This window comes from Macrotis lagotis, chromosome X (assembly GCF_037893015.1).
Source record: "Macrotis lagotis isolate mMagLag1 chromosome X, bilby.v1.9.chrom.fasta, whole genome shotgun sequence".
NCBI lineage: Eukaryota > Metazoa > Chordata > Mammalia > Peramelemorphia > Peramelidae > Macrotis > Macrotis lagotis.
In genome coordinates this window covers 308,232,504-308,253,618 of record NC_133666.1, presented here as the reverse complement: position 1 = coordinate 308,253,618, position 21,115 = coordinate 308,232,504, and the positions used below count along the sequence as shown (strand labels likewise).

The 21,115-nt window shown below is 39.9% G+C and overlaps 1 protein-coding gene and 1 pseudogene across 7 annotated transcripts in view; one reads left to right on the top strand and one right to left on the bottom strand.

Moving 5' to 3' along the window:
* The window catches only part of LOC141503462 (H-2 class II histocompatibility antigen, E-S beta chain pseudogene), a 32,571-nt pseudogene extending 15,635 nt beyond the window's left edge, over nucleotides 1-16,936 (bottom strand).
* CTIF (cap binding complex dependent translation initiation factor) overlaps nucleotides 1-21,115 on the top strand; it is a 464,369-nt gene that overhangs the window by 296,234 nt on the left and 147,020 nt on the right. The gene's annotated exons all lie outside the window — the stretch shown is intronic.

Sequence of the window (21,115 nt, the reverse complement as noted above, 5' to 3'; positions counted from 1 at the left end):
TTCCACCCAGTCTTTGGGTAGATGGATGGATGGAACTTGATTAGGTCACCAAAAATTTAAATAGATGAATTGATTCAAATATACTTTTTCTTACTGAAGGGGAAATGAGACCTAAGAGTCAAGAACTGTTGGCTTGGAATCTCCTTAGCCTTCCAGCTCAAGGTTGACCACAGCCTGAGAAGGTAGTCTTTTGATTTCTGATATTGCAGGTAGACTACAAGTGGCTTCCTGCTTGTGGCAGGCTTTGATCCACTTGTGTCTGGAAGATTTTTATGAGGTTCTACTTCCCTGCCTGCTTGCCTTTATTTGGTTTCTATCCCACATTGACCTCTAGCTTCTAAATACTTCCTGGGCCTTAACCCTTCCAGATTTACCACTACTTTTCATTTTCAATATTTGCCTGAGTTCTTCCAGTCCTGATATACCAGCTCATGTGCCCAATCCACCAGTGATATCTTAATTGTATCAAAATTCTGAACCAACTTTCTGGGTTTACTTCTGGTATCCATGGCAAGAATGTAGAACTATTCAACTTACATTTACATTATTTTAGTTTCAAGAAGCCAAGAAGCAATTTTTCAATTTAATCTAACAAGAAGAGGGAGCATAGCAATTATGTGAAAGTAGGATTTTTCCATTTCCTTTTCCCTCCCCACCAAAACTAAAAATGGGGGGGGGGGGCAATGGGATTACTGCTTTTGGTGGAATTTTCTTTTGGAAAGGGTTTGTACCAACCACAGACATATCCCAATCATAGAACCACAGAAAGTTCAAGCTTTAAGTCTTGGAAATCATTTAGTTCAATCCTCTGATTTTTCTAAATGAAGAAATTTCTAGATCACAAAAAGATTGTGCCATCTCCTAAGGTCACAGTGAGTTAATGGCATAGCTGGAACCCAGGTCACCAGACTTGTTTCTCATGTCACCAAGAATTCTAAAATCACAGACATTTAGAACCAGAAAGTATTGCAAAAACAATCTCTACTCTGGTAACCTGACAGCAAGTAGCTGGTGACAATTTAATTATATTCTGGAAACAAGTGGTGCCCTTTGCTTATATGGTCATCCTGTTGGATGTTAAAGTTATCAGGAAAGTTCAAAAATTAGTTCTGTGAGGCTGTTGATGAGCCAGTGTAGTCCTTGTTGGGGATCCTTGTTGCTCTCAGGCCACAGGAGCATTCCTGGGCTACAGCACTCCCCCACTTGAATAGCTCCTGTATTTCCTCCATTTTCCCTACCCTGACATTTTTTTCCCCCCTCATCTCCATAATTTCTGATTAAGATCACCCACCTGGCAGCAAGCAAAAGCTTAGAAGAGAGGCAGCTGGAAGCTTCAATTTGGACTGACCTATAATGAGTTCTTATTAAGCAAGCTCAGCACATGGTTTGGAAGCTGTCATTCATTGATTAGCAGCCAAGGGGCAAACAATGTGGCGATGGTAAGTAAAACCAAAGGGAGAGGAGAGGATGAAGCAAGCCAACTCTCCCCTGGAGCTTTGTCAGGAGAGGAGAAAGTGGCCAGCTTCCTCCAGAAGCTTGATCCTCTCCCACTCCTCATGGACCACAGGCTCCTAAATACCATGCCAGGCAGAACTCTGGAGGTCATTTAGAAGAATACACAGAGTGGACTTTATGATGAAGATATGCCTACTCCCTGGCAGGCATAGGACAATCATTGGGAAAACAGACAAAAATAATAGAGTTCAAAGGGACATAGTATGTACATAGATAAGTAAATACAGGTGCAATTTGAAGACAGAGCATAACAGCTTCCCGACACCAGACATTGTACTCTTACCTACTACATGCCTAGCTGCTTCTTACTGTGAAATAAGTGGAAAGGAAAGCTGAAGCCACATTATGGAGGGGTTTCAATGGCAGGCCAAGGAGGATGTATTTCATCCTAGAGGCATAGGGATCCACTAGAGAATTCAGAGAATGGGAGTGACATGATTTAGACCTGTGCCTCAGGGAAACTGTTTTGGCAGCAGTGTAAGGTTGGATTAAAGAAGGGGGAGTAGCTGAAAGCAGGAAAACCAATTAGAAGGCTCTTGCCATACTCTAGACAAGAGGTGAACTAGGGTTTTGATCATGTGAATCAAGAGGAAGGGTTCAAGAAATGTGGAGATAAAGACAGTAAGACTTGACAATTGTTTGGAACACCAGTGATAAGGAGAAAAGGGTTAATGGAGAGGGAAGAGTCATGGTTGACTCTCAAGTTAAACCTGGATTTCTTAGGGATAGCTCCCATCACTCAACCTTTCTGGAGAGAAATTTGGAACTACATCCAAAGGGCAACAAAAATGTGCATACCCTTTGAGAGATGATGAAAAAGGGTAAAAACATCACTTGTACAAAAATATTCATAGCAGCCCTATTTGTGGTAGCAAAGAATGGGAATTCTTATGTTCTTCAACTGGGGAATGGCTTAGCAAACTGTGGTATATGTATGTCATGGAACACTATTGTTCTATTAGAAACCAGGAGGGATGGGAATTCAGGGAAGCCTGGAAGGATTTGAATGAACTGATGCTGAGTGAGATGAGCAGAACCAGAAGAACATTGTACACTCCAACAGCAACATGGTGGTGATGATCAACCTTGATGGACTCACTCATTCCATCAGTGCAGCAATCAGAGACAATTTGGAGTTATTTGCCATGGAGAATTCCATCTGTATCCAGAGAAAGAACTGTGGAGTTTGAACAAAGACCAAGGACTATTCCCTTTAATTTAGGAAAAAAAGAACTGATATCTTATTGTCTGATCTTGCTATCTCTTATACTTTATGTTTTTTCCTTAAGGATGTGATTTCTCTCTCATCATTCAATTTGAATCAATGTATACCATGGAAACAATGTAAAGACTGGCAAATTGCCTTCTGTGGGGGGTGGGGGGAGAGGGAAGTAAGATTGGGGGAAAATTTTTTTTATTATATTTATTTTATTTTTGTACAAATGATGTTTTTTATACATTACTAAAATATTCTTGTTTAAGAGTAAACATAATACCCCCTCCCCCCAAAAAATAGACCCTCATGTGCAATAAAGAGGAAAAAATTAAAAAATAATAATAATAATAATAATAAATGTGCTTCACTCTGTGTTCCAACACCACCATCTCTGTCTTGGGTGGATCACATTCTTTATGATAAGTCTATCACTAAAGCTACTTCCATATTTTTCCACCATTGCCATTGCTGATCACAACTCCCTCCATTTGTCCTTCCCCACTACCATATACTATATTTTCTCTCTCCTTTCACACTTTTTAAATGTGCTGTAGGGTAGCTTAGTGGGGCAGCAGACTGATCACCGACCCTGGGGCTAAGAGGTCCCAAACTCACATACCACCCCGTAGGCCCAGCAACCACCCGGCCCTGTGGTCCCAGACAGGCCATCCAATCCCAGCCCCTTGCAAGAAGTAAAAAGAAGATCTGTTATATCTGACCACTCTCCCCCACGGTCCAACCTCTCCTCCATCACTCACATCCCCCCCTTCCCTCTGTCCCCCTTCTCTCCTTCTTCCTGTAAATATCTATACTCCATTGAGTATATATGCTGTTTCCTCCCTGAGCCAACCTCTGATGAGAATGAAGGTTCCCTCATTCCCCTCGCCTTCCCCTCTTCCATATTATTGTAATAGCTCATTGTAATAAAAAAGAATCTTATTATATGAAATATCTTAGCCTATTACACCTCTCCTTTCTCTTACTCCCATTACATTTCCCTTTTAGCCATTGACTCCATTTTTACAATATATTATATCTTCAAATTCAGCTCTCCTGTGCTTCATGTATAAAAGCTCCTTCTACCTGCTCTATTAACTGAGAAGGTTCATATGAGTATTATCAGTATCATTTTTCTATACAGGAATACATGTAGTTCAACATCATTAAGTCTCTCATATTTTAGCCTTCTCTTCCACTCTCTATGCTTCATCTGAGTCCTGTATTTGAAGATTAAACTTTCTGTTCAGCTCTGGCCATTCCAATAGGAACATTTGAAATTCCCCTGGTTCAAGTCCATCGCTGTCCCTGGAAGAGGATGTTCAGTTTTACTGGATTGTTGATTCTTCATTGCATTCCAAGATCTTTTACCTTCCAAAATATTCTATTCTAAGCCCTATGAGCCTTTAATGTAGTTGCTGTTAAGTCTTGTGTGATCCTGACTGCAGCTGCACGATATTTGAATTGTGTCCTTCTGGCTGCTTGCAATGTTTTCTTTTTTGACTTGGGAGTTCTGGAACTTGGCTATAATATTCCTGGGGGTTGGGGTTTTGTTTTTTTTTTTTTGGATCTCTTTCCAGGGGAGATCAGTGGATTCTCTCAATTCCTATTTTGCCCTCTGCTTCTAGGATATCTGAGCAATTTTCCTGTAGGAATTCTTTAAAAATGAGGTCAAAGCTCTTTTCCTGATCATGACTTTCAGATATCCCAATAATTTTTAAATTATCTTTCCTTAATTTGTTTTCCAAATCAGTTGTTTTTTCAATGAGATGTTTCACATTTTCTTCTAATTTTTCATTCTTTTGGTTTTGAAGTATTGTGTCTTGACTTCTTGTAAAGTCAGCATCTTCCTTTAGCTCCATTCTACTTCTGAAGGATTTGTTTTCCTCAAAGAGCTTTCTTATCTCTTTTTCCATCTGGCCAATTCTGCTTTTTAAAGCATTCTTCTCCACAATAACTTTTTGAACTGTTTTATCCATTTGGCCTAAGCTGGTTTTTAACATACTGTTTTCTTCAGCATTTTTTTTGGATCTCCTTGACTAAGCTGCTAACTTTTTTCATGTTTTCCTGCATCTCTCTCATTTCTTTTCCCAATTTTTCTTCTATCTCCCTCACTTGATTTTCAAAATCTTTTTTGAGCTCTGTCATAGCTTAAGCCCAATTTCTGTTTTTCTTGGAATCTTTAGATGCAGGAGTTTGTACTTCCTCATCTTCAGATTGAGTATTTTGATCCTTCTTGGGATCATAGACAATGTATTTCTCAATGGTGTTCCTTTTTTTCTCTATTTACTCATTTCCCCAGCTTGTGCCTGGTTTAGGGGTGCTTCCTGAGCTTTTGAGTATTTTTGGGACACCCCCCCCACAAGAATCTCCATGTATGAGGCTCTTTATTCCCTCCAGGTCTGTGAATAACCACAAGTGCACCCCTCTGCCATAGGGCTGAGGTGGTGGTGGGGCACTGCTGTTCTATGGGGGTCCTAGACTGTGATCAGGATCTGAATGTGTTCAGAGCCCCAGAGTCCTATTCCAGGTACAGAGGACAGACCTTGGAAGTCTCTCTCTGCTCCCCTACCTAGGCTGAGCACTCAAGGCTCAGTTGCCTGAGGACTACTGCTTACCAGCTCTGCCTGCTTCATTTTTCTGGATCTGGGCTGCTGTGGCCACCACTGTTTGCTGAGTGCCCTGAGGGCTTGGCTTCACATGCTAGCTCTAGCAGAGGGCCACTGCTGATCTTCCAAGTTGTGCCCAGTGCTCCCCGGGGTGTAGGTTAGGAAACTGGCCTCTGCTGCTGTGAGCTGCAGCTCCCAGGTGCCCTGGGGCTGCCTCTGGGAGGCTAAAGTTCCTTTACTCTGGTGGGCCGCCCTTCTAACCATGTGGAGCAGAGCCTTTCCTACCTTGGGCTGGAGAATTGCCTCACTGCATCCCTCTGTGGTTTCTGTCTCTCAGAAATTTAGTTACAGTCATTATTTTATGAGTTTTGAAATATTAGAGAGAGAGAGAGAGAGAGAGCACCTAAGAGAGGCTCTTCTCCTGTCCCCATCTTGGCTCCGCCCCCATCACAGTTTCTTGGAGAAAAATTGTAAAATTCAAATTAAATAAAATCTTAAAAAAAAAAAAGAATAGTTCTTATCAAAAAGAGAGAAACTTGGAAAGTAAGAGAAGAGTAAATTATATTTAAGGACATTCCAAACATGGTGCTTTGGAAGGAACAAGCAATTTGGAATCAGAAGACCTGAGTTCAAATTTTGGTTCTATTTACTAGCTATATAACCTTGGGCAAATCACCTAATTTGTCTAGTTTACTCAGCTGAAAATGAAAGAATTAAGTCAGATAATTTATAAGTTTTCTTCCAACTATATATGTGATTTCTGAGCTTGAGGTACTGACAAGGGATCATGTTAGAATTATCTATCTGGCCAGGTGGCAAATAAAAGGCAACTGAGTTCAAATCCCACCTCAGATACCTATCAGCTGTTTGAACCTGATTAAACTCTGTCTGCCTGATTCCTGATCTATAAAAAAAGGGATAACAGTAGCACAGATCTCCAGAGTTGTGAGAATTAAATGAGATAATTGTAAAAATACTTAGTAAACCTTGACATGTTCTATAAATGCTAGCCATGGTATTAAATCTGGCTATTGGCAATGTAGTACTGGAGATTAGGAGATAGATTAGGAGTGGATATGTAATTCAATAGCAGATACAATATATGTAAAAGATCACATTAGATGATGAGATTACAAAGATGAGACAATGTATAGACCCTTCCTTTAAAGAGTTAATATGACCATGAAAAACAAGTATAAACTAAGTATAATATAAGATTTAATGTAGAGTAGCTCCCAGATTTCAAGTCTGGGTAACTAGAAGATGGATTTCATCAAACTCCTTTAAAGTAGAGGTCATTGCTATCTGCCTGCTTCCCAAGCACAGAAAATATTATTCCTTCATCAGACTTGGGAAATCACCCCAGCATAGGAGACAAAAGCCCTTTCTATGACATGAGCCAAGAAGTACAGTCTCAGATCAAGAAGAAATATGATGATGAGCTTGGGGGAAGGGATGACTGAGTATATCATTGTGCAGTATGTGTCTGATGCTGGCCACTCTTGACAAAGGGTAACTGGCCTTCCAAAGCTGGCTGAGGAATGGTATTGAACAAATTGGTGAGTAGCCTGTACTCTGATGTCTCCAAGCCAGTGAAGGTATCTCATAGCCCTCCCTCTATGGTATTCAGGCAGATATGGCAAGTGGCTCAGTTCTCAAAGTCTGAGAGGATTATAGGGTCACTGAGTCTGACATATTTCTAACTGTTGACCCCCTTGAAGGTAAAGACATGGAGGATTCTTATGGTTTTCGGCAGTGTGACAGTGACTAAGAATGATGAGTGTCTCCCAGATTGGCATGACAGGGTACGGCTAACCCTAGCAGATTGTCAGTTAGTGGACTATTCTCTGTCCACTCCAGCTCTGCCTAAGCAATCCTGGCTCTCCTGCCTTACCCTACTCTCTGCAGTTCCAGCCTTAGTGAAGTCTTGAGATCCTTTCTCCCTGTGGTTCTCCCAAGAAGAAAACACAAGGTCAGCTCCTTCTATGCCTCGAAGAATCCTTTCCCTTTTCTGAATCAACCCAAATTCTCCTTCCAACTGCACAACCACCTTCTACTATTCTTCAGTCTTGGCTTCAAAAAGAGAAGCAAACCATTCTGATGGCAACAGCCCACCAAGGGAGCCCCAAGGCCATTCACATTTTGCACATAGTATGGGGGGCACATACTAGCTAGGAGGTGCAGTGGATAGAGCACTGAGCTTGGAATCAGGAAGACTCACCTTCAAATCTGGCCTCAAGACATATATTGGCTGTGTGACCCCTGGACAAGTCTCTTAACCATCTGTTTCTTCATCTATAAGCTAAGCTAGAGAAGGATATAGGAAACTAATCCAGTATAGTAACTATGCTAAAAAAAAAAAACCATCCCTCATTTGCATGAACTGATGCTGAGTGAGATGAGCAGAAAAACATTGTACACTCCAACAGCAACATGAGGGTGATGTTCAACGTTGAAGGATTCGTTCATCCCATCAGTGCAACAATTAGGAACAATTTTGGGCTACTTGCAGTGGAGAATACCATCTGTATCCAGATAAAGAACCGTGGAGTTTCAAAAAATTTCAAGGACTATTCCCTTAATTTAGAAAGAAAAAAACAGATATCTTATTGTCTGATCTTGTTATCTCTTAGACTTTTTGTCTCTTCCTTAAGGATATGATTTCTCTCTCATCACACTCAATTTGGATCAATGTACAGCATGGAAACAAAGTAAAGACTGACAGATTGCTTTCTGTGGGGGGGGGAGACTAAGATTGGGAGGAAAATTGTAAAACTCAAATAATATCTTTAACCAAAAAACCCGTCAAAATTTGGACACAACTAAAAATGACTAAACAATAGCAACTTGGGGGGGGGGTAAATTTGGGGGGAAAAGTATTTTCAGTTTTTTTTTCTTCCAGAGAGATAGATAGGGAAACAGATAAAGAAGAGGAATCATTTCACCCTTTGCATTTGTATCCTCACTTAATAGGAGTTCATACCAGGAGCATCATACATACTTTGTTGATTGAAAGAGAGGATCATTTTGAAGGGAAGATGATTAATGCAGTTTGTAGTACATTAAGATAGAGATGATGACTAACCATCTAGGTAGAGATAAATACAGGAGGTTGGCATTGAAAGACTGAGAGGGGGGAAGGAAGGTTGAATCTGGAGAGAAAAGATATGACTATCAAATGAACAACTGAGTTCATTGAGTCTATGCCAGTAAAAGGGGTCACTGAGAAAAAAATAGAGAACAGAGAATGTCTTGGTCACTGAAGATAAACCTTAGGGGTTGCTTAAAAGATAAGAAGAGGGGCTGCTAGATGGCTCAGTGGATAGAGCATGTGCCCTGGAGTCAGGAGTACCTGAGTTCAAATCCAGCCTCAGACACTTAATAATCACCTAGCTGTGTGGCCTTGGGCAAGCCACTTAACTCCATTGCCTTGCAAAAAAAAAAAACCCCAAAAAAAGATAAAAAAAGGGGGAGGGAAGCTCAACAGGTCATGAATGATTTTAGAACAACTTCTGTAACATGGTGGAAGCTAGAGACAGTCGGTCAATAAACATTTCTTTAATACCCTCTACATGTTAGGCACTATGCTAAGCAATAAGGATACAAAGAAAGGCAAAAGATAGTCACTGTGCTCTAGTAGCTCATAATCTAACAGGGAGACAACATGCAAAAAACTATATACAATCAACATCTGGGATAAATTGAAAATAATCATCAGAGGGAAGGTACTAGAATCAAAGCAGATTAGGAAAGGTTTCCTGTAGAAGATGGGATTTTATCTGGAACTTGAAGGAAGTCAGGGAAACTTAAGAGGTGGAATTGAGAAGGAAAAACATAGGTAGACAGAGAGCCAGTGAAAAAGTCCAGTCATATAATGGGAGTGACCTGGGTGAGGAATGGCCAGAAGGACGCTGACCAGTGTCCATGAGGGGAAGGCATAAGAAGACTGAGGGGGAGGGGGAGGGGTATGGGCTTGGGGAAAAAACAGACTGATAGAAAAGTCTTTAAAAACCAACAAAGGATTTTATGCTTCTTCCTGAAGATGATGGGGATTGAGGAATACTTGAACATTCATCCCTGTCTTGACTTTACTCATCTCTAACATAGGGATAATGACATAGTAATCCCTTCTTCCTTTATAAGGGTGTTGTGAGGATTGAGGTGATAATAGATTTATAGATGTTATAACTTACCTTTATTAGGGACAATGCTACAAATTCACATTTCTAGTGTTTTCTGACTTACAAACCACATTTTTCTCAGCTGCCCTCTGAGGCACATAGTATACATTATAACTGATGAACTTTCCAGCAGTGTGTTTTACAATCCAATCATGCCTTCTCAACTTCTGTAAGTCTTGTCTGTGTCTTCCTATGGAAGAACCTCCCGTCCTTTATGCCTGGAACTTAAATCTTTAGTCATCACCTGGGTATCAATGGAACAAATGGGATAGCAAATGTTTATCCCTCAATCTCACAGCAGAACCATTACACTTTCTTGAGATATAAAGAGCAAAGGAGTCAAAAGACTTGGGTTTATGTCCCACTTCTGACATCTATTACTTGTGTGACCTTTAACAGGTCACTTAATTTCTCTATAAAAGAGACCCTCCTGAGGTCTCTTCTAGCTCTGGTCCTATAATCTTTTCTGGTGTGACATCCCTCTGATGAAATCATTCCCACTTTAAAAGCACCAGAATTATTATTGTTGTTTAGTTATTTCAATCGTGTCTTGTTCTTTGTGAGCCTATTTAAATTTTCTTGGCAAAGATACTTGAAGGGGTTTGCCATTTCCTTCTCCAGTTCATTTTACTGATAAGGAAACTGAAGTAAACAGGGTTAAGTGACTTGCCCAGGTCACACAACTAGTAAGGCCTGAAGCTCAACAGGTCATGAATTAGAACAACTTCTGTACTTGAATTTGGAACTTGGAAGATGAGCCTTTCTGCCTTCAGTCCAAGCACTTTATCCACTATGCCACCTAGTTGCTCCATTGGGATTTTTTTTAATTTAAGGCAATGGGGTTAAATGGCTTGCCCAAGATCACGCAACTGGGCAATTATTAAGTTTCTGAGGCCAGATTTGAACCCAGGTACTTCTGACTCCAGGGCTGGTACTCTGTCCACTGTACCAACTAGCTACCCCTTTCCATCAGGATTTAAAGAAGTTCTTCTTACTACCCTGTGCTGCTTCTCATACTCCTAAAGAATAAGATACCTCTTAGGTCAGCAAATGGTGCTCCGATTTATTTCACAGGGAAGAAGACTGGACTCAAAAGTCTCATAAAGTTTGTCCTTCTAGGATCTAACCCCTTGTCCCTTTAGTGATCTCTGGATTCTTTCCCTGACTGTGGCAAGCGATAGACTCTTTTAGAAGACAGTGTTGTCAACTGCAAAGGTTTATAAACTTCCCCAAATGACCTAGTCTCCATTATGGCTCTATCATGCATTGATTTTTTTTTTCAATTTAATTATTAAAGGAATTTCTGCCTTCAGCCTCTACTGCCCTGGGGTCAAAGGGCTCCAAGTGATAAAGTGGAAAAAGCCATCCCCAAGCTTGAGTCAGGACCCTGGATAAAAGACTAGACTCTGCAACCATGTGGCCTTGGGCAAAATTCCTCTCTGAGCTCATTTTTTTTTGTCCTCAAGTGGACATTCTATCCCAGACACAATATGTATATTTATATTCAGCATCTACAATGGGGATAAGTCCTGTTCCACCAACCTTAGAGCTTTGTTAGGATTCCCAACACTTTATACAGTCATGTGTGCTTTGGAGACTGTATGTGTCACATGTAAGTGAAGTATTATTTTACTTGTTTCTTCCTTTGTGAAGAAGGACCTTCTATTGGAAGAGTCTCCACCTTATTCTCTAATCCTGGGATTTGAGGAATAAATCCATGCCTGAGTCTGTGATTGTCTTAAGTGACATCTCTGCTCATTGTGGGGGTGGGGAAGAAGAGGGAAGACTTTTTTTTTCTTAGTTAAGAGAAAGTTTTCATTTCCTTTTCTCAGTTCCCCTAGCATTTTCATTACTCCAGCCCCAGGAAAGATAATCCCTGAGATTGATTGGGAAGGAGTCAGACTCTAGTGACTGGGGAAGGTGTCAAGTGGTTGCCCCTGCTCTGTAATGTCCTGCTTTTGACTTGTCAGTCTGGCTGCCCAAGTGAAAAATATTGCCCATGGGGAATGCATGCTCCAACTAGGTCATTCCACTTTTGTTATCCTTCCCAGAATGGGGGTAATGACCCCTCTGGGGCTAAGCCAACGTGCAGATAATGAAATTGTAAGGGGGGGGGTAGTCCTCCTAGGAAGGCAGGCATAGGACCTGGTGTCTAATGGTGTGAGGTGGGGAGAGGAAGAACAGATGGGCCCAACTGAAAAAGCAAAGTGGACCTTTTATCGCTTATATAAAAATAGAATCCAAGAATAAAACCCATTCTCAAGAATAAAACCTGAGCTCATGTTCTTCACCTTCCAGTGAATTCCTCTTTTCTCTGGCACTAGGACTGCCAGCCATTTCCATCTTGCTCTCTCCTGCTTCCTGCACTTTACTCTCCTTCCTCATCTCTCTCTCTCTCTCTCTCTCTCTCTCTCTCTCTCCCCCCCTCCCCCCCGCTGAGATCATTACATTCTGTCAAAGCACATCTCAGTTGTTCCCACCTCCATGAAAGTTTGGTTTGCCATCCTGCCCCAGACAGTTTCCTCATCTGTAAAATGGACACCATGACACCTATCTCACAATTTCATCAAGAAGATCAAATGGCCTGTTTCCTCATTTGCAAAATGAGGATAAAAAAACCACATCATTATGATGAGGATCAAATGAATTCTCATGTAATTAACATTTTTCACATTTTTAAATGCTCTAAAGAACATGAGTGGTGGTATTGGCAGTGATGATGATGACTACTGTCATTATTATTCCCTGGTTTTCTCAGCTAAAAATGATCTCTCTCTTTTCAAATTTTCCTAGAGCATTTTATCAACAGGCCAGAATAATGAACCCAATCTCTGGGTACCATATTTTAAGAATACTTGAAAACTGAAATATGTCCAGAGAAAATCCTCTATGATCTGAATTCCATGATATATAAAAATTTGCAGAAGGAATTAGAAACATTTAACCTAAGTAAACCATAGAGAGAATGTGATTGTCATGTTCATATAGTTAAAGGAATGTCATCTGAAAGAGGATTTGGAGTGAACAAATCCAGTAACAGTGGGATAGAAGTTGCCAAAGTTTCACTTGGTTCTCTATGAAGAAAAAACTTTGTCCATATTTGCCTAGACAAAAAGTCATTTCCCATCACTGAAGATCTTCCCCCAGCAATTGAATAATTATTTGACAGGGATAACATAGTGAGCAAAAGCAGGTGGAAAATGATAAACCTTTTGGCTCCTGGTTTCTTTCATTTAACCTTCTCTTGCCCCTGGAATGCCTTCCCTCCTCTTCATTTCATACACATCATTCAAAGACCATAGAGATTTGGACAAAATTGAAAAAGATGGAATAACAAAAACATTTATTAAGTGCATGCTGTATACTAGGGTATGATGTTTTAGTGTTAGACGGATACAAAAACAAAGCAAAAGACAGTTTCTATCCTCAAGGAGCTTATAGTCTAATGGGGGAGACAATAGGCAAACAAAAACTATATACAAAGCAAACTAGATACAGGATAAATAGGTATCATTGATATTTTATAGTTTTTTTGTTTGTCTTGATGGTTTTTTTCCTTAACATGACTTGCTTGATACTCTCAGTTGCCTAGAAATCTTGCTTCACAAAAATGTTTTTTCATACTGTACTAGTTAATCTGGCTTCAGACATTTGATACGACATTTGATACTTACTAGCTGTTTGACCTTGGATGAATCACTTAACCTAGGGCTATCTCCAGTCATACAGATTCATATCTGACCACTGGACCCAGCTGGCTCTAGAGGAAAAAGTGAGACTGGTAGATTAGCACGGTACCCCTTCACTCAAATCCCATTCCCTTGTTTGTCACCTCCCTGATGTCATGGTCTTCTCTGAGAACAAGGACAAAATAAAAACAACATTAAACTATGACAGCGCCTTTTGCACATGATAAATAAAAACAAAACAAATCAGCATCCTGTATAAGAAAGACTTGTCCTTCCTTTCCTCCTCCTCTCCCCCAAAAAGCAAGTACTGCAAAAGACCCCTTTTTTCCTGATCTAAGGTGGGCATTTCAGATGATTTTAACTAGAGTGAAAGATAATGTTCAGCATCTGTCCCTGAGAGATGTATACGCTAATCCTCTGAGTCAGACAGTGGAATGATGGGTAGAGCTTGAAGCCTGGGCTTTATCCCAGCTGTGCTCCCTGTTCCCTATGTGACCTTACACAGCAGCTTACCCTTCAGGGTCTTCAGTACCTGCCTCTGAGTTTTTTTAAAAAATGGACATGTTAATTCTGCCTACCTACCTCATAGCTTAGTAGTTGTGAGGACCAAGTGAGATAGTGGATATGAAAATTCTGCAAGTAATAATAGCACATTTATAGAAATGGTACATTTATAGAACTCTTTAAGGTTTACAAATATTTTATATATTGTCTCATTGGATGATCATAACAAACCTTTTGAGGTAGGTATCATTAATATCCCATCCTTGATAGATAAAGAAACTGAATTTGACAGAGGTTAAGTAACTTTCCCAGGATTTCATATCTGAGACAGGATTGATTTGAACTTAGGACTTCCTGACTCTTATCTGAAGCTGCTATTCCACCTACCTGCATTTGAAAAGTATGAAATGCTATTTATTTAAAAAACAAAAGAACCCAAACTCTAAGATGCTGACCCTACCCTCTAAGAGTGGACAGTTCTGTATTTATGCAGATGAAATAATTAGAGAACAAGGACAATAAAGTATATGAAGATAAACAAGTGCCAGGGCACAAACATGATAGGGACTGGTGAACCAAAGGGGTAGGTGGTTTAGTCTCCTCCTTTTATAGGTGGCATCAAGCATTATGGGTTCTCAGAGAAGGAAGATTGTGATAATCCTGGAATTATCAGAGACATTAGAGACTATTTGGGATTTGTTCTGTAGCTTCGTGGACAGAATCTGAAGGGGCCAAAATGGGGAAGTGGAGGGGATGGGGGTAGAGAATAAACACTGATTAAAGACCTATTATTTGCCAGTCACTATGTACGTTACAAATATCTCATTTGATCCTCATTAAAAAATCCCTCAAGGCAGGTACTGTTGTTATTTCCATCTTACAATCAAGGAAACTGAGGCAAATAGAGGTTGATTGACCTGCTCAAAGTCACACAGCTAATAAGTATCTGAGGTGCATTTGAACTCATATCTTCCTGACTCCATTGTCAGTGCTCTTATCTGCTGTAATTACCTAACATCCTCTAAGGGGATTTGCCAGAGCATTAAGAGAAGTTAGAAATTGAGCCTGGAATAATTACAATAGTATTTCATTGACATTATCTAAGACTAAATATTCTAGAATATTATTGCAACTGTTCTTTCCTCCTTCTGTATTAATATCACTTAACTTGAAGTAGTCTGACCAAAGCACTGCTAGCTTGTTGCAGTGACTCATCTAACAATAAGATGAGTTGATTTGATAATTAAGGCAGCAGCATCACTGGTCCCTGGGGATCCTCTTGCTGCCTTAGTATATTGTGTCCCAGCTGGCACAGCCATTGAGAATAAGTCAGTATATTTCTGTTGGTTGATTAATTGATTGATTACTGAGTGGTGGGAATAGTACACAAAAATGTGAAAAGTGATTGGTGTAGGAACTGTGAGTGTATGCTAGCAAGAGGTTGACTTAGTCTGGGCCTAAGAGAAATTTGTGAATGGAAAAGTTTGGAAAATAGTTTATGTTAGAATATCTTAGCACAGTAAAGACTAATTCAAAGTTGGGGGAGTAAAAAGAAAAGATCTGCATCTGAACTTGGGGCCTTGCCCTACAAGGTCAAGGGCCCTGTGTATCATCCCCAGGAAGTTCTTGTTACTTCTGATTTTCAGGGGTCTCCTCTCAATTTCACACTTAATTCTGTATGTGAAACATTTAATTCAGAAGACCTGGGAGAAGACAATTCAGCTTGTTCAAGGGTTATTGGAGTCTCTTCTCCTTTCTGATTTGATGAAAATAATCTATTTGAGTTGACAGTGAAAAAAGCAGTCATTTCCCATAGATTTCAGGATGGGACCGGTGAACTGAACTCACTGCTTTTCAACTCCCCTTTCTTATATTTTCTCTTAATCAGTAAGAAAGACTTTCCAGCACATTACAATAAATCTGGCTATAAAAAAATAGTCAAGTTTCATTGAAACTCTTCATTGCATAAATGCAAATTTTTAGCACTCAACTAAAAAACTTTGCCACGAACTCTGCAAGACCTACCCTGCAGTCTCACATCACTCAGAAATGTGTCATTCTCACACACACTCACTCATTGATTGAACTTCTGCCATTCCTTCTTAAAGCAAGTTTTTAAGTCCTTTACCTAAACCCAACCATGTGACAACAAAGGTATTAAACACAGCCCTTGCCCTCAAGGAGAATATAATTTAATGAAAGAACTAATAATATACATGCATATTAAAAGTTAAATTGCAGTATGAGACAGTGATACTGAAGTGCCCAATTGAGTGGTTTCTAAGATAGATGTCAAGAATTCAGAAGATGGACATATTGCTAAGATCTGAAATAATCAGAGAAGACTTCGTGGAGGAGGTGGGAAATGGCTTAGTCTTTGAAAGGTAGATGGGTAGCAAGTAGAATTTCAGTAAATACTTAGAGATTAGTTTAGCAGCTGCATGAATGAAGGGTTAGAAGAGGCATCATCTGGATACTACTCAAACTCTTCCACTACTCTTTGAAGCAATATGCCTTAGTTTGATATAATTCTATTCATTAGAAAGTTATTTAAGCTGAATCCAGATTTGCCTCCCTGAAACTTCTACTTAGTGGTAGCAACCCAGAAGGTCTTTAAACAAATTTTCAAATACTAAAAACAATTATCCTCTACTTCCTAAGTCTTCTTTTCTCCATGCTAAACATTCTTATTTCCTTCAGTTATTTTGAGCCTTTCTATAGACATATTACTATCCCTTTTAAAATATGGCACTAAGAATTGGACTCAGTACTTTTGAGTGTGGTCTGAACAGCACTCCTTCATTAACACAGCTTAAGATCATGTTATCCTTCTGTTTGTTTTGGGCAACCACATCATACTATTGACTCATATCGAGTTTGAAGTCAGCTCAAACCAGTTGGGTTTTTTGGTTGTTTGGTTGATTCCCCATTCCCCCCCCCCCCCAATAAATGGCTAAATCTCATCTGCTCTACTGATTTCATTGGTTTCCTTTAATCCCAACTAAAATCTTATCTTCTACAGGACAACTTTTTGATGCTCTCTAAATTCTAATATGTTCTCTCTAAATTCTAATACATCCTCTCTCTTAATTCCTATTTGCTCTGTGCATGCCTTGCTTTGGATATCTATACTTGTCAGCTTCCCCATTAGATTGTAAGCTCCTTGAGGGCAGGGATGATCTTTTACCTCTTTTTTGTATCCCCTTTAAACCGGTTAAATTTCATGTTGGCTTTGGTCCATTGTTCTGATGGAGAATCCCTAAGAAATCCTTATCTCACAAGTATTTGCTGAACACTTTCTATATACCCAACACTATATGAGCACAGAAAAAAATCATAAAAACCATAGACTTAGAGAGAGTAGAGATCTCAAAGGTATTTTAAAACAGATGTCAAATACAGGACCAGTATTATCCTCACTTCCAAGTGGGACTCCGGTCAAACTAAAATGTAATTGGGAACTATTTAACAAAATAAATTTTAAAATACAATAAAACATAGATAAAAATTACATTTTAAAACTCAGGCCATTTGAAGCCCACAGGGATCCTTTTGAATGGATTAATGGCCCCTGTTTCTCTTTGAGTTTGATACCACTGATCTAAACCCACCCATTCATTTTACAGATGAGGAAATTGCTGCCCAGAAGGATGTTAAGACAATCAGCAGGCATGATCCATAATTTAGAACCCCCATTTTCCCCCATGAAGCTTATAATAGTTAGGGAAACAAAACTTAATAATATAAGATAATTAATGAACAAATAGGACCATATGAGAGAGAGAGAGAGAGAGCAATAATATGGTGGGAGATTTCTAACAGATCCAAAAGTATAGACAGATTGTTTGTCTTAACCCACCATACTCACCCTAAACCAATGAATTCTCAAATTCTTTATGGTCTTGGGATTCCTATGGATCTTCAAAGACTCAGGAAATTAATGAAATCAAAATTTCTTTCATAATAATGCTAAGATGTTTTAATATCTAACTTGGTAAATATTGATAAATGTAATTCACATTAACAAAAACTCTTCGGAGGATCCTCAATAATTTTTAAGAGTATAAAGGGGTCCTAAGACCAAAAAGATTGAAAATTGCTGCCATAGATAAACACATGCCCACATTCTGTAATCAAGAATTGTAGAAGATACCCAGGATAAAAGGAAAAACTTTTACAATCTTTTTTTTTTAAATAACGGACCTTTCTAAACTCACCTCTATCATTTCATAAGATCTGTAGGAGGAAAACTTTCTGCCACTGTCAACATACAAACAAGGTCTTTTAACACCTTACTGTTTGACCTGTCTACACCTTGGAATCCCCCTGGCACTGTTGTGTGATTTAAGTTCCCTAAAAACCTCTTGGTTCTTGTTATCCACCCAAATCCTTAGAATTTCCAGGCTTTTCCTACTGTCCCACCTTATAAATTTCTTGTTTACCTTATCTCCCCTAGTTAATATGTGAGCTCCTTGAGATCAGGGAATGTCTTTATTTTTCTGTTTACTACCCCAGCACTCAGCATAGTGGTTGATATATAATAAGCACTTAATAAAAGTGAAATAAAATTTCAATCATTCATTCTTCTGGAATCTGAGGGTCTGAGTTCAAATTTTGACTCAACATTATTTCTTATGTTGCTTTGAACAAGTCACTTAAAATTCTTACCTCAATTTTTTTACCTCTAACAGAAGGAGGTTGGATTAGATAGACACACAGATAATTTCCAATTTGAAATTTATGATCCTAAACAAAATTAGTAATCAATACAAAACTATAGTTCTCACTGGGCAATATGAGATATGCCAAATGGATGATATGGCCGGTAAGTGCCTACAGTTCAGAGAATGGAAAGATTATATTGAGATGGTATTAACTTTGATGACTTCTAAGAGAATAAGAGACTTAAACTGGGATTTAAAGGGCAAACAACACTTGGGTTGGTAGAGAAGAGGAGGGAGGACATTCTAGGAAGGCATGGAGACAACCTGAGCATGGGTGGGGAAGTAGGCAAGAACAGTATCTATTCAGGAGAAAATAGGAGGTTGGAGAAGTCTGTTAGCACAAACTGATGGTCAGTAGACAGGGCTTTCTGATTCCTCATCCCTCTAATAATATTCTCTTGACTGACCTCACAGAGTTATTAGAAGGATCAAATATGAATGTACTTTAAATGGTGGTTAAAAAAAGAAAGAAATTCAAAGCATTATTGACATATTTCCTGTTATAGAACAGATGAATCTGGTCCTAATGTGACAGTAATGACTCTATTGGCCATGTCCCTGGTCATATTCTTATTGTTAGTGTAGAAATCTCCTAGTGACAGGTGTCTACAAGTGGAGGCCTTCTGAACTGATGGCAAAGTGTGATTGATCTTCATTTCCATATGATCTGATTCATGTCTCTGCAATTTCTCTGATTACTAAGATTGTGACTATGTTTACTTTGAGGATGCAGTGTTGTCATCAGGGAAAAATCCTACGATTTGAGAGTTGCAAAGGATCAAGAATTACTTAGTGTGGCCCATATTTGAAAGGAATGCCCTCTGTTTCAGATCTAACAGATGGTCCTGCTTGACAGCCTCCAAGGTAGAGGGACTTCTGGTGAAATTATTGGGGGGGAAAAGCTGTCTGTGGTCTTTGGGGGTGAAAGAAGTCTACAGCAGTCTGGCACTCTTAGTTTCATAATCTGCTTCTTTTACACAAACACACACACACACACACACACACACACACACACACACACAGCTTTCTCATTAAATCATGAAATTTTAGAGTCAGAAGGGACTTTGAAGATTGCCCAGTTCACTAGACCTTAATCTTTTGGGGGTCTCAAGGTCTTTTTTGACAGTTTTGTGATGCCTCTTTCTTATAATACTCTTTTTAGGTGTATAAAATAAAGCACATAGGATTCTAAAGAAAACCAGTTACCAAACTCTTTCTAATTCAAATTCATGGACCCCGGTTTTAGAACTCCTGATCAATCTAACCTCTCCATTTTACAATGGAGGCAACCGAGGCTCAGAGAAAAGACCTTTGCCCCACATAAGGTCAAATAGCCAGTTTGTGGCCAAGCTGGAACTGGAGCTTCCAGCAGACCATGCTACCTCAGAAACTTTGAGGGAGTGATTAAAGATGCCAAGCCCTCACTCACTTTAGACTGAAAAGTAATACCCTCTATTTATATGGCACTTTTATTCATCTGAGGAATCTGTTTTTCCTCATTCATGTTTGGTTGTCTGACCTGCTCTTCACACCAGCCTTGTGAATTAAACTGCAGCAGATCTTATTTATTCCCATGCTGCAGATGGGGTTACTAAGACCAAAAGAGGTTAAACAGTGTGCCCAAGATCACCCCACAAGTCAGAGTCAGGGCCAGGACTGGACCTCAAGCTTCCTAACCCAGTGTTCTTTCCATGAGACTAAGCAAATCCAAGGAAAATGCATCTAGCATCCAGGAGAGCATAGAGGCCAGGAGGCAGGGCCCTTAAATATATTTCCTCTAGTGAGTTATTTTCCAAATTTTCATCTTGTGTTCCAAGGAAAAACCATTCTCCCATGAATTTCTCTGCCATTACCAAGATGCAAGGATCCAGTGCCCCTTGACTAGCAGCCCCCGAGCAACCTAGGTATGAGATAGCTAAAGCCACATTGTGCTGCTGCCTACCCTGGGAACCTGGCTTTGCCAGTGAGGAGCAGGACCGGAACCATGTTCTCAGCAACAGTTGTGGTAGGGAGAGAGTTGTTCCCAGCACTGATGGAAACCCAGTGACTGCATGTGGGTTCTGCGGTTTTTAGAAATGAAGTGGATCCATGTTTGTAAGGCAAGCTCTTGAAACCTCAGCCCAGAGTACCTCGTCCAAGCCAGCCCAACCCAGCCCTCCCAGGGGCCTGCCCCCTCCTGCTGGCCTCCACTTTCCAGACCTCTCAGCAGGCCTTGGCTCTTCCCTTGCTGCTTTCCTTTTCATCTGCTTGCCCTTTCCTTTCCGGCCTTCCTAACCCTCCTTCAACCACAAATGGGTGTCTTCCTCTACAGCCTGCTCTTTGGGCTCCCTCTTTTCACTCCGGACTCAGTCCTGGGCTATGTCCTGGTGAAGAGCTTAGGAAACAGAACTCCACTTGCTGTTAGTGTGAATCATTAGAGATTATCTCTAGCCTAGCCCAAGACTCTCCCTGAGGCTCCTAGCATCTTAGCACGATCCTGCAAAAGCTAGAACTTGGGAGCTGCTGTGGTGACCAGGCCAAAGCTCTCTTCAGAAGGGGGCTGAATCCAGTGCAATTCAGGTGCCACTTCCTTATCCTCCCAGTTGGTTTAGACACACACACACACACACACACACACACACAAAACCTTTCTGAAATTATTTTGTATTTACTTATTTAAATACCCTGATCAATCTAACAA